The sequence below is a fragment of the Macaca fascicularis genome, chromosome 4 (assembly GCF_037993035.2).
Source record: "Macaca fascicularis isolate 582-1 chromosome 4, T2T-MFA8v1.1".
NCBI classification, from domain to species: Eukaryota; Metazoa; Chordata; class Mammalia; order Primates; family Cercopithecidae; genus Macaca; species Macaca fascicularis.
In genome coordinates, this window is record NC_088378.1 from 128,050,691 (window position 1) to 128,065,615 (window position 14,925).

The window sequence follows — 14,925 nt, forward strand, 5'->3', positions numbered from 1 at the left end:
AAGTTTTTAACTTTTAACATGTGAAAGATAAAGTTATCTTCATTGTAGTGAGGCTGGTTTACTTCATCATTCCCCCCTCTGTGGATGGACAAACTCACTTGTATACCTAAATATTTCTTAGACCACAATTACATAGTTGTTCACTATCTCTGTGAGAGAACCATGAGGAAAGTGGTAAAAATTAGGGGTCCCTTCTAGCTTTCAGGGTCTTAAGAAATAGCTGCAAGTTGCAGAAGAGTCAGTCTCACTTCATTTTGATGACAATTTTCTTTTTTTTTTTTTTTTTTTTTTTTTTTTTTTTTTTTTTTTTTGAGACGGAGTCTGGCTCTGTCACCCAGGCTGGAGTGCAGTGGCGCGATCTCGGCTCACTGCAAGCTCCGCCTCCCGGGTTTACGCCATTCTCCTGCCTCAGCCTCCCGAGTAGCTGGGACTACAGGCGCCCGCCACCTCGCCCGGCTAGTTTTTTGTATTTTTTAGTAGAGACGGGGTTTCACCGTATTAGCCAGGATGGTCTCGATCTCCTGACCTCGTGATCCGCCCGTCTCGGCCTCCCAAAGTGCTGGGATTACAGGCTTGAGCCACCGCGCCCGGCCTTTGATGACAATTTTCATATGTTTGGTGTCTATCGGGCTGCAGGTATGCAGGGCCCACCTGCACAAACATGGTCAAGCATTTCTCAAGGCATAATCCACCTGGGTCCAAGGCGGTCCTTTCTGATGATTTAATTTATGTGAATTAGTCACCCTGCTGGGACAGACATGCTTGGTGTGGAGTCCGGGGTTGGCATGACACACTCTACATAGGCAAAAGGGGTCTTGGAATAGAAGCAGTGGACAAAGATAGCAATTTGAGCTTCAGGTATTGAAGGAAATTGCTGGGAAAGTGGAGTCGAAACCTTACTGGGCTCAGCCCCACAGTCGTGTGACCTGTTCATTATGACAGCTAGAAAGGCCTTAGGCCATATGCAGTCTTTTTGGTTGCCACCGACATTATCTACTAACAATGTGAAGCCATGAAGCTAACTATGTTCCTATTTGTGACTCTGATTTTGTGATGCTGAACCGTGTATACATGGTTGTTATACCAATGATTTCGAAACTTCAAGAGGTGATAACTTAATCTACTTCCCTGGGTTTAAGTTATACACATTTCCTTTTTTTTTTTTTTTTTTTGAGACGGAGTCTCGCTCTGTCGCCCAGGCTGGAGTGCAGTGGCCGGATCTCAGCTCACTGCAAGCTCCGCCTCCCGGGTTCACGCCATTCTCCGGCCTCAGCCTCCCGAGTAGCTGGGACTACAGGCGCCCGCCACCTCGCCCGGCTAGTTTTTTGTATTTCTTAATAGAGACGGGGTTTCACCGTGTTAGCCAGGATGGTTTCGATCTCCTGACCTCGTGATCCGCCCGTCTCGGCCTCCCAAAGTGCTGGGATTACAGGCTTGAGCCACCGCGCCCGGCCAAGTTATACACATTTCCTAATTCTTCAGTCTATTAATAGAAGTCCACAGCTGCCAACTTGGTGGATAAGCTTTTATTAGATGTAATGACTTTTTCCTAACTTGGGATGTTGAATTTTATGAAAGTGTAACAAATGTAATTTTAAAGACCTTGAAACTTGGTGAGAACTTGAATTCTTCATATTATTAAAACCATTTGGCCAGACACGGTGGTTCACGCCTGTAATCCCAGCACTTTAGGAGGCCGAGGCGGGCAGATCACCTGAGGTCGGGAGTTCAAGACCAGCCTGACCAAAATGGAGAACCCCGTCTCTACTAAAAATACAAAAAATTTGCTGGGCATGGTGGTACATGCCTGTAATCTCAGCTACTCAGGAGGCTGAGGCAGGAGAATCGCTTGAACCCGGGAGGAAGAGGTTGCAGTGAGCCGAGATCACACCATTATACTCCAGCCTGGGCAACAAGAGCGAAACTCCATCTCAAAAAAAAAAAAAAAAAAAAAATCTCTCAAAAGATACTTAAAGTAGGAACTCAAATAAATATGTGTACACCTGTGTTCATAGCAACATCATTTTACAGTAGCCAAAAGGTAGAAACAACACAAATGTTCATTGATGGATTAATGGATAAACAAAATGTAGCAAATACATACAATGGAATATTATTCAGCCTTGAAAAGGAAGGAATTCTGACACAGGCTACAACATGGATAAACCTTGAGGATACCACACTAAGTGAAATAAGCCAGTCACAAAAAGACAAATACTGAATGATTCCACTTATTTTAGGTACCTAGAGCAGTCAAATTCATAGAGATAGAAAATAGAATGGTAGGCCGGGTGCTGTGACTCACACCTGTAATCCCAGCACTTTGGGAGGTCAAGGTGGGCAGATCACAAGGTCAGAAGTTCGAGACCAGCCTGGTCAACATGGCGAAACCCTGTCTCTACTAAAAATTCAAAAACTAGCCAGGTGTGTTGGCAGATGCCTGTAATCCCAGCTACTTGGGAGGCTGAGGCAGAGAATTGCTTGAACCTGGGAGGCGGAGGTTGCAGTGAGCCGAGATCACACTACTGCCCTCCAGCCTGGGTGAATGAGACTCTGTCTCAAAAAAAAAAAGAAAAAGGAAGAATGGTTATTGCTAGGGGCTGTAAAAAATTAGGAGTTAGTGTTGTGTTCTTATTTTGTTTGTTTGTTTGTTTGTTTTATTTTAGAGGCAGAGTCTCGCTCTGTTGCCCAGGCTATAGTGCAGTGGCATGATCATAGTTTACTGCAACCTCAAACTCTTGGGCTCAAGTGGTCCTCTAGACTTAGCTTCCCAAATAGCTGGGACTCTAGGCACACCTGCCTAATTTTTTTATTTTTTGGAGGGCATCTATGTTCACCACTGTACCAGCAATGCTTTTTAACTTTTTTATAGAAACGGAGTCACACTTTGTTGTCCAGGCTGGTCTTGAAGTCCTGGACTCAATAGATCCTCCTGCCTCAGCCTCCCAAAATGCTGGGATTAACAGGCATAAGCCACCATGCCTGGCCATCCATACATCTTTATATGATACCAAGTCTTGTTTTCTGGCTTCTGGTGAGATCTCACTTTCCCAACTCTAAAGCAGGAACTCCCTGAGAGCAGAGCTTGTTTCTCCCACCTCAGACTTCGGGCACCCTGAGGCTAGAGTCTGTGCCTGTTCTCTCAGACTGTGATTTGAATTCTGGGAAAGCTCAGAAAGTGCAGGAGTGGTTTACCTCTCTTTTCTGGACTGCACTGGGACTTGTTTGTCAGACTCTGCTTCACTCTGACCCAGTAGGGCCTGGGTAGTTCTCCAGCCCCTCATCTCTTTGTTGAATCAGGAAGTCCTCCCTCCATCCCAGGTCAACACCTGAAAGTTGGCCTTGAAAGTGTAACCAGGAAGCTTAACTTCAAAATGCGTTTTCAAACCTTTGTTTTCCTTTCTCTGGGGTCTCAATATGTAACCTTGAAGCTTACTGTGGAAACCATTTTTTCTCCCTTCTCCTTATTCATAAAATATAGCCTTGAAATGTACTTTATTTCAGGCCAGGAGCGGTGGCTCACACCTGTAATCCTGGCACTTTGGGAGGCTAAGGTAGGTGGATTGCCTGAGCTCAGGAGTTCCAGACCAGCCTGGACAACACGGTGAAACCCCGTCTCTACTAAAATACAAAAAATTAGTTGGGCGTGGCGGTGTGCGCCTGTAATCCCAGCTACTTGGGAGGCTGAAACAGGAGAATCTCTTGAACCCGGGAGGCGGAGGTTACAGTGAGCCAAGATCGTACCGTTGCACTCCAGCCTAGGCCGCAGAGTGAGACTTTGTCTCAAAAAAAAAAAAAAAGAAAGAAAGAAAGAAAAAAAAAAAGAAATGTACTTTCTTCTTTCTTTTTTCCTTTTTTTCTTTGTTCTGAGACAGAGTCTTGCTGTGTCGCCCAGGCTGGAGTACAGTGGCACAATCTCAGCTCATCGCAACCTCTGCCTCCCAGGTTCAAGCGACTCTACTGCCTCAGCCTCCCAAGTAGCTGGGATTACAGGCACATGCCACCAAGCCCAGCTAATTTTTGTATTTTTAGTAGAGAAGGGATTTCACCATGTTGGCCAGGCTGGTCTCGAACTTCTGACCTCGGGTGATCTGCTTGCCTTGGCCTCCCAAAGTGCTGGGATTATAGGCATGAGCCACCACGCCTGGCAACCTTGTTATTTTTAATTGGACTCTGTAAGTGGCGACTCACTCCATCACCCAGTCTGGAATGCAGTGGTGCGATCTCGGCTCACTGCAACCTCTGCCTCCCGGGTTCAAGTGATTCTCCTGCCTCAGCCTCCTGAGTAGCTGGGCGCATACCACCATGCCCGGCTAATTTTTGTATTTTTAGTAGAGGTGGGTTTTCACCAGGCTGGTCTCAAACTCCTGATCTCATATGATCTGCCCACCTCAGTCTCCCAAAGTGCTGGGGTTACAGGCGTTAGCCACGACACCTGGCCCAGAAACTCCAAGTAAATCTCCAGGGATGACTCCTTTAGCAGCTACTGGAAGGGCTGGACCACGACCCATCTGTGATGTTGGTGCCTCCTCCACCACCTCATCACCCTGTGTAGTTCCAGAGTGGGAGGGGCTCCACAAGCACATGAATGAGTGGTACCGCGATGCTTCACATGCATAGTTCTGGCTGTGAGTGACCCTCTTGTCTTTCCAGATCTGTGTACATACATCTGCACAACCGGTGGTTTCAATGGGTGTGTTCTTTTGCTTGACATTTTTTTTTTTTTTCTTGAGACAGAGTTTCACTTTTGTTGCCCAGGCTGGAGTGCGATGGCGTGATCTCGGCTCACTGCAACCTCCATCTCCCAGGTTCACGCAATTCTCCTGCTTCAGCCTCCCCAGTAGCTGGGATTACAGGCACCCTCCACCATGCCTGGCTAATTTTTTGTGTTTTTAGTAGAAACAGGGTTTCACCATGTTGGCCAAGCTGGTCTCGAGCTCCTGACCTCAGGTGATCCACCCGCCTTGGCCTCCCAAAGTGCTGGGATTACAGGTGTGAGCCACTACACACCGCCTGCTTGACATTTTGGATAGGAGCTGCATTACTGCACACTCATCCTATCAGAGGGCAAAGCCTCCTATCACTTTTCAACTCACCCTAAAGTCCACCATAGGTATCCTCCCTGGCCCATCTCCCTTTTTCCCTGAGCAGGTATTTTCAGCTATTCTAAGCATGGTATGCAGGGCCTGAGCTTTGGCACAACAGCCCTGGAGGCACACACTACCTGTGCCAAAACACACATGCGCACAAACAGCCAAAAGGTGGGGAACAATGGCTGGGTTTGGATTTCAGCCCTGGGGCCACTGGCTCCACCTCCCGTGGTGAGGTAGGGGTGGGATGGGGGAAGGAAACAATCAGAGGGAGAGAACATTGTTTCAGGACCCAAAGGCCCCTACGCTGGCAGAAGGCCTCACAAAGAGTGGGCTACTTGGATGTGCCTGACTCCTTCCCGGCACAGACTCTGTCTCCACCCTGGGTACCCCACTTGTTGGGCTGACCAGAACTCTCTTGGAGAGGCAGTGACAGGCCAGAACAAGCAGGGACAGGATTATCCCTTACCTGGTGAGGACAAGGGCCAGCTCTGCATGCCCCGGGTCTCCATGAAGTCTAGGGCCCACAGGTGCCTCTGCATCCCCTGTTTACTGGGGGCGTGTGGGGTAAGTGAATATGTCTGCCCTACTAGGCGGAAAGTTGCTTGAGGTCAGGGCCTAGCACTTTTTTTCATTTGTATTAATTCAGTCACTCATTCAATTCACGTGTATTGAATGTTTGGCACTGAGTTGGGGTCCCCTGCCTGCTCCTGCCCACAACCTGTGGGTGGGTCAATGGATGTGTGAATGAAGAGTAACAGCACTTGTTCCCTGTTCTCTGGTCTCTCCATTCTCATTTGGCAATACACAAAACTCTGTGTGAAAAGGAGGCTGAGGAGAGAAGAGGGAAACTTGAGAATCCACTCTCCAGGTGAAGGGTGGGGAGGCCAAGAGAGATAAATCCTTATAAATGGGGGCCCTGGAGGAGGGGTTTATTGATAAGCCCTCAGAAAAATGCTCACAAAAGTAGGGAATCCTGAGGGTTGGGATACTGGGGTGTTCTAGGACAGTATAGTTACCGTTCAAGTCTGGAGTAGAAGCCAGAAATGAGCCTCATATGTCTAGTGACCACCCAAAAGAAGAAGCCACTATTAAGACAGGCTTAGGAAGATCCTAAAGTCATGAGGCTGCCAGCCCAACCTGTTCCAAAATCCTCCAAGTAACAGCCACTAAGTTGTCGGCTGGGAAGCAGAAATTAGAGCCAAGAGGCGAAAAGCATCAGCCAGGGGCCCTTACCAACTGTATCAGTCACTTTTCCCAAGGGTAGGACAGGGGTAAGAGTAGGGTCCCTGAAGCAGACTGCCTGGCTTCATCGCCCATCTGTCACTTAACTAACTGCATGAACACAGGCAGATGACTGGAGCTGTCTGTGCCTCCGTCTTCCCGTCTGTAAATGGGGGTTAAGTATAGCACCTACCTCACAGAGTTGTCGTGAGGGTCAAAAGAGTTCATGCACATGAGTGCTCAGACCAGTGCCTGGCACATAGAATGTCTGTCTATTTTACCATTGAGGGCTTGGAGGCTCAGAGAGGTTCCTGTCTCCTGTGAAGGCCACCCAGCGGCAGACGATAGAGCCAGAATTTGAAGTGACTTCTAGTACTCTTGACTTGACATCACACAGCCTGAAGAGTCATAGGAGTGATCCCAGGCTGCTGACCTGAGGAGTGAGGTGATAACAGTGGCATGGTAGGATGTTTAGCCTCTAGGAACACTGCAGAATGGGTGCATGAGGGAAATCAGTAGGCCTGATGACCGCAAGACCAGATAGGAAATGCTTGTCATGAGCCTGGCGTGGTGAGGGGGTGCTGACAAGGGCTGAGGCGGTGGGACAGAATGGACACAGGGCCATGGGAGAAGGAGGACTGGACAACATTTGGTGGCCAGCTGGAAAAAAATAGAGGAGTTAGAGGAGGCTTTAAGGTTTTAAGCTCTAGTTACCCAAAGAATAGCAGGGTTTCTGCCAAAAACAAGTATTGGGTGGGGGATTGTATTAGTCCATTTTCACGCTGCTGATAAAATACCTGAGACTGGGTAATTATAAAGGAAAGAGGTTTAATGGACTCACAGTTCCACATGGCTGGGGAGGCCTCACAATCATGGTGGAAGGCAAGGAGAAGCAAGTCACATCCTACATGGCGGCAAGGAAGAGGGAGAATAAGGACCAAGCGAAAGGGGTTTCCCCTTATAAAACCATCAGACCTCATGAGACTTACTCACTACCATGAGAATGGTATGGGAGAAACCACCCCCATGATTCAATTATCTCCCACCAGGTTCCTCCCACAACTTGTGGGAATTATGGGAACTACAAATTCAAAATGGGATTTGGGCGGGGATTCAGCCAAACCGTATCAGGGATGTTCTTGGAAATCCAAGCAGTGAGACAAGCCCTCTTTACTGGGTGATTCTTAAATGGGGAAAGGGAGGGTGCTAGAAAAATTTCACAGAGACAGAAACCTGGACTAAAGGATACCTTTTATGTAAAGGGGCTAATAGTGGCTGGATTCCTGAAGACACTAGGACAGAAAGAGTTGCTCAAAGGCAAGCCCCAGCACAGCCCAGCTCAGCCTCCCATCATTGTTTCTGTTGCCAACCCCCTCTCCTGCTCCAGGTAGGAAACTGACTTTATCAGGGATCCCCCAATGCCTCCACAACCACTCCCTTCAGCCCCTACTCTCTAACCTCCTGTACACATACCTGACTTTTACACACACTCTCTCATTCTACCCTCACAGGGATACTGTTAGAGAACAGGGCTGGTGCTATTCTCCCCATTTTACAAGTGGGGAAACTGAGGCCTGAGAAGTTTATGAGACTTTCTCAGGATCACACAACCAATGCCAATATCAGTGACCAGATTCCAAATTCTGTGCAGGAGAATCACTTGAACCCAGGAGGTGAAGGTTGCAGTGAGCTGAGATCGTGCCACTGCACTCCAGCCTGGACAACAGAGAGACTCGGTCTCAAACAAACAAACAAAAACACTAGAATAATAATAATACCTGTCTGGCAGGGTTATGGTGAAAATTAAATATAGGGTGTGGCTCTTTATTAATTAAAGTAGTATAAGGGATGGTGTGTTCACTGCTATTTATGTCTTTATTTTTGACGGAGTCTTCATCTGTTGCCCAGGCTAGAGTGCAATGGCAGCATGATCTGGGCTAACTGTAACCTCCGCCTCCCAGGTTCAAGCAATTCTCCTGCCTCAGCCTCCCGAGTAGCTGGGATTACAGGTGCGCAACACCACACCCAGCTAATTTTTTGTATTTTTAGTAGTGACGGAATTTCGCCATGTTGTCCAGGCTGGTCTCGAACTCCTGACCTCAGGTAATCCACCCACCTCGGTCTCCCGAAGTGCTGGGATTACAGGCATCAGCCACTGTGCCCAGCCCACTGCTTTTTATCTAAAAAAGAAAAAATTAAAGTAGTGTAAGGGAATATCCTGGGACAGAGATGGGGATATTATTTAATATATAGGATGATCAGCGAGGGCTTCTTTACTAACATGAGATTTGAGCAGAGAGCTGAATGAACTCAGGGAGTGAGCTATGAAAATATCTGGGTTATAGCATTCCAGGCAGAGAACAGCTAGTGCAAAGATCCTGAGGCAGGGAACATGCTTATGTGTTCAAGGATCAACTCAGGGCTAGGCATGGTGGCTCATGCCTGTAATCCCAGTACTTTGGGAGGCCGAGGCAGGCGGATCACGAGGTCAGGAGATCGAGACCATCCTGGCTAACACGGTGAAACCCCGTCTCTACTAAAAATACAAAAAAAAAAAAAAAAAAAAAAAAAAAAAAACCATTGCTGGGTGTGGTGGCAGGAGCCTGTAGTCCCAGCTACTCCGGAGGCTGAGGCAGGAGAACGGCATGAACCTGGGAGGCAGAGCTTGCAGTGAGCCCAGATCACGCCACTGTACTCCAGCCTGGGCAACAGAACGAGAATGAGAGTCCACCTCAAAAAAAACAAAACAAAAAAAAAAAAAAAAAGAAAGGATCAACTCAGAGGCCAGTTTGGATGTGGCAGAATGAGGTGGGAGTATGCAGGGAATAAAATCAGATGGAAAAAAAAAAATCAGATGGGAGCCGCTGGAGGGTTTGGAACAAAGACATGACAAAATCTGACTTCCATTTTTTAAATAAAATTTTAAATTTTGAATAATTTTAGATGTATAGAAAAGTTCCAAAGATAGTATAGAAATTTCCCAAATATGACTCACCCAATTTCTCTTAGTTTTAGCATTATACCTTACCATGGTACATTTGTCAAAACTAAGAAGCCAACATTAGTACCCTGGTATAAGCTAAATTCTAGACTTTATTCAGACTTTGCCAGTTTTACCACTATTGATGTTTATCTGTTTCAGAATCCAGTTTGGGATAATACATCATACTTAGCTGGCTTCCATTTTCTTTTTTTTTTTTTTTTTTTTTTTTGAGACGGAGTCTCGCTCTGCCGCCCAGGCTGGAGTGCAGTGGCCGGATCTCAGCTCACTGCAAGCTCCGCCTCCCGGGTTCACGCCATTCTCCGGCCTCAGCCTCCCGAGTAGCTGGGATTACAGGCGCCCGCCACCTCGCCCGGCTAGTTTTTTGTATTTTTTAGTAGAGACGGGGTTTCACCGTGTCAGCCAGGATGGTCTCGATCTCCTGACCTCGTGATCCGCCCGTCTCGGCCTCCCAAAGTGCTGGGATTACAGGCTTGACCCACCGCGCCCGGCCTCCATTTTCTTTCCATCAGGATCACCCTGGCTGCTGCACAATAGAAGACCAATTAAGAAGCAATTGTGAGGCCGGGCGCGGTGGCTCAAGCCTGTAATCCCAGCACTTTGGGAGGCCGAGGCGGGTGGATCACGAGGTCAGGAGATCGAGACTATCCTGGCTAACATGGTGAAACCCCGTCTCTACTAAAAATACAAAAAACTAGCCGGGCGTGGTGGCGGGCGCCTGTAGTCTCAGCTACTTGGGAGGCTGAGGCGGGAGAATGGCGTGAACCCGGGAGGCGGAGCTTGCAGTGAGCCGAGATCACGTCACTGCACTCCAGCCTGGGAGACACAGCGAGACTCCGTCTCAAAAAAAAAAAAAAAAAAAAAAAAAAAAAAAGAAGCAATTGTGGCCCAACACTTTGGGAGGCTAAGGCGGGTGGATCACCTGAGGTCAGGAGTTCGAGACCACCCTAACCAACGTGGAGAAACCCTGTCTCTACTAAAAATCCAAAATTAGCCAGGCCTGGTGGCGCATGCCTGTAATCCCAGCTATTCAGGAGGCTGAAGCAGGAGAATTGCTTGAACCCGGGAGGCAGAAGTTGTCACCGGTGAGACCAGATCGTGCCATTGCACTACAGCCTGGGCAACAAGAGCAAAACTCTGTCTCAACAACAACAACAACAACAATCACAACAACAACAACAACAACAAGCCATTGCAGTACTCTAGGCAAAAGATAATGGAGGCTTGAACTAGGGTGTTAGAGGTCATATTGTGAAAAGTGATCAGATTCTGGATGAATTTGAAGGCAGAGGCAACGGAATTTGCAGGATGTGGATTATAGGAGAAAGAGGAGAATCAAGCATGACCCCAAGATTTGGGGCTAAACAACTAGACAGATGGACTAGCCATTGACTGGAATGGGTACAGCTGACAAAGGAAGACTATTTGGGCTGGAGATCAGGAGTTTGCAGCAGTCAGACACCCAAGTCTGGTACTACCAAATTTATTTTTAAATTAATTTATTTATTATTTATTTTAATAAGGACAGGGTCTTGTTATGTTGCTCAGGCCTGAACAACAAAACTGAAGTCTCAAACTGCTGGGCTCAGGCAATCCTCCCACCTGAGCCTCCCAAAGTGCTGGGCTTACCAGGCATGAGCCACCATGCCCAGCCAGACACACGCATCTGGATTTCAGGCAGAAAGCTTGACTGGAAATATAAATTTGGGAGTCATTAACTTACAGCTAGCATTCCCAAAACTTAGGCTGGATGAGATCATGAAAGGAGTGAGTGAAGATAGAAAAGACAAGAGGTCTGAGGATGGAGCCCTGGGGCTGAGGAAGATGTTGAGAAGATGAGGAGGATGCAAAGGAGACCGAGAAGGGATGGCCATTGCAGAGGTGAAGAAGCTAGTGAGTGATCCCAGAAACCCAGTAAACTGGCAAATGCAGTTAACAGAGCCAGTGAGATGAGGACTGAGAATTGATCATTGGATTTGGCAGTGGTGAGGGTACTGGTGACCTTTACAAGAGTGATTCTGGAATGGTGGGGTGAGAGTGGGTTCAAGACAGAATGAGAGGAGAAGTGATGAGAGCAAGGATAGACTAATATTTTTGAAGAGTTTTCAGTAAAGAAGAGCAGACAAATGTAGGGGGTTGAGGGAGGTGATTTACTTATTTATTTAAGATCTGAGAGAGGTTGATGACAATGCTCTCATAGAGGCAGGCAAACTGATGATGCAGAAGAGATGGAGAGAATTGGAGAGCCCTGAAGTTACCCAGGTGAGAGAGGATGTGAACTAGTGCCCAGGTGAAGGAATTCACTTAGGTAAGAACACAGGCAGTTCATGTACAGTAACAAGAGGGATGTCAGAGTATATGGAGACAGATGCAGGTAGGTGGTGGGGGCATGTGGAAATTCTTTCAGATTGCTTCTATTTTCTCCATGAAGTTGAGAGCAAGACCATCAACAGAGTGAGCAGAGAGGAGGAGGGGGTGGAGGTTGGAGGAGAGAGGATAATAAAATAGTTGTTGGGGTGAGTGGAGGAGTGTGCAGAACTAAGGACATCCGAGAGCATTGGTGATCAACACAAACAGTATTTGAGAGTCATGAATTTAAGTGAGACCAGCTAGTTTGGAGGGATGTTTCTTTAGCTGTTTGGGTGAAGGTTGAAGAAGTCACAGTGGCTGGGCGCTGTGGCTCACGCCTGTAATCCCAGCACTTTAGGAAGCCGAGGCAGGTGGATCACAAGGTCAGGAGATTGAGACCATCCTGGCCAACATGGTGAAACCCCGTCTCTACTAAAAATACAAAAAAAAAAAAAAAAAAAAATTAGCCAGATGTGGTGGAATGAGGAGCCTGTAATCCCAGCTACTTGGGAGGCTGAGGCAAGAGAATTGCTTGAACCCCGGATGCGGAGGTTGTAGTGAGCCGAGATTGCACCACTGCACTCCAGCCTGGGCAACAGAGCGAGACTGCATATAAAAAAAAAAAAAAAAAAAAAAAAAAAAGAAAGAAAAAAAGAAGAAGTCACAGCAGTGGAGTTTTGCCACATGAATATGATGGACAGAGAAGGGGCCGGGGAGTTAAGTATATATGCAAGCGACTAATTATAATGATGAGGCATGGAATCAAAGCTGAGGAAGGGGAAGGGTGGATGTAATGGGGATAGGGGATGGTGAAAAGGAGATAGAATCAACAAATAAAAGACAAGGCCGGGGCCAGGCATGGTGGCTCACGCCTGAAATCCCAGCACTTTGGGAGGCTGAGGCAGGTGGATCACCTGAGGTCAGGAGTTCGAGACCAGCCTGGCCAACATGGTGAAACTCCATCTCTACTAAAAATACAAAAAATTAGCTGGACATGGTGTCACGCGCCTATAATTCCAACTACTCAGGAGGCTGAGGCTGAGGCAGGAGAATCACTTGAACCCAGGAGACGGAGGTTGCTGTGAGCTGAGATGAAGCCATTGCACTCCAGCCTGGGCAACAGAGCCAGACCCTGTCTCTAATAATAATAATAATAATAATAATAATAATAATAATTAATTAAACAAGCCAGAACTTAAAAAAATTTATTGAATACCTACTACGCCAGGCATTGTTTTAGACACTGGGGATGCTGTGACGAGCAAGAAAACATCCCAGACCTCTGGAGTCTGCTTTGTAGTGGGGAGATGGTCAATAAACAAATAAATATTGGCCGGGCGCGGTGGCTCAAGCCTGTAATCCCAGCACTTTGGGAGGCCGAGACGGGCGGATCACGAGGTCAGGAGATCGAGACCATCCTGGCTAATATGGTGAAACCCTGTCTCTACTAAAAATACAAAAAACTAGCCGGGCGAGGTGGTGGGCGCCTGTAATCCCAGCTACTCGGGAGGCTGAGGCAGGAGAATGGCGTAAACCCGGGAGGCGGAGCTTGCAGTGAGCTGAGATCTGGCCACTGCACTCCAGCCTGGGCAACAAAGCGAGACTCCGTCTCAAAAAAAAAAAAAAAAAAAAAAAAAAAACCCAAATAAATATTTAACATAATGTCAGATAATGATATCTGACAGAGAAAAGCACTGAATGTCTCAAAAAACAAAACAAAACAAAAATTAGCTGGGTGTGGTGGTGCTGCGCCTGCAATTCCAGCTATACCGGAGGCTGAGATGAGGTTGTAGTGAGCCAAGGTTGCACCACTGCACTCCAGCCTGAGCGACAGAGTGATGCTCAACCTCAAGGAAAAACAAACAAACAAACAAAAACAAAAACAAAAAAAACAAGTTATAGGTGTTCATTGTTAAAAAAAAAAAAAAAAAAAGGCCCAGCGTGGTGGCTCACACCTGTAATCCCAGCATTTTGGGAGGCCAAGGTGGGCGGATCACAAGGTCAGGAGATTGAGACCATCCTGGCTAACACAGTGAAACCCCGTCTCTACTAAAAATACAAAAAAAAAATTAGCTGGGTGTGGTGGCGGGCACCTGTAGTTCCAGCTACTCTGGAGGCTAAGGCAGGAGAATGGTGTGAACCCAGGAGGCGGAGCTTGCAGTGAGCCTAGATCAGCCACTGCACTCCAGCCTGGGCGACAGAGCAAGACTCCGTCTCAAAAAAAAAAAAAAAGTGTTAATGCTGAAAAGTATCAATAAGAAAAAAAAAAAAAAACCTCTACAATTCAATCATCCAGAGAAAAGCACTGACAATGTTGAAATACATTCTTCTTTGTTTCCGGCTCCCCCCACTCCACTTTACATATCCTTAGCTTTTTTGAACATCTTTAGACGTCAAAAAAAAAAAGTATTTTTAACAGTCACATAGTGTTGATGTGGCATAATTTATTTGCCTACAGTAATTTTTGAATTATAGGTTGTTTGCAATTTTTTACCAAAAAAAAAAAAATGTGTTTAAACAAAATGAATGGTAGAGCCATGTCATTACTCAAATTCAGAGAGCTTTTCAGGGAAGAGGCGATCACAGTTGAGAGGAGGCCAGCTAGGGAGCTGTGTGGGTGTGAGTGTTATGTCCAACGAGACTGCAGGAAAAATGAGTCCAGGGGCTCTGTGCCTGTGGAGGTGGCTATGTGAAGGTGGGAAGCTGCTCTGCACGGACTAGGGACTGCTCCTTCCAATGTTTTGAATTTAAAGATGGTGAAATCTCAATCTGAAGGACTAGAGATGGACGCTAGCGTTCCTGACCTCTGCCCTGTTGCCCTCCACAAACTAGATATTATGTTTTGGGTCCTTGTCTTTTTGTGTGTGGGGGGGTGGGGGTGGGGGTAGAAGTTTTGCTCTGTCCCCCAAGCTGGAATGCAGTGGCGCGACCTCGGCTAACTGCAACCTCTGCCTCCCAGGTTCTCAAGCGATTCTCCTGCCTCAGCCTTCCGAGTAGCTGGAATTACAGGCGCGCGGCACCACGCCTGGCTAATTTCTGTATTTTTAATAGAGACAGGTTTCACCATGTTGCCCAGGCTGGTCTCGAACTCCTGACCTCAGGTGATCCGTCCGCCTCAGCCTCGCAAAGTGCTGGGATTACAGGCGTGAGCCCACCGCGCTTGGCTGGGTCCTTGTCTTGAAATGTGTCTCTGAGCCATTAGCCAGGAGCGGCAAAGAGGCCTGGAGGACAGCCTTCCCCCACACCCCCTCCGTTACTCTC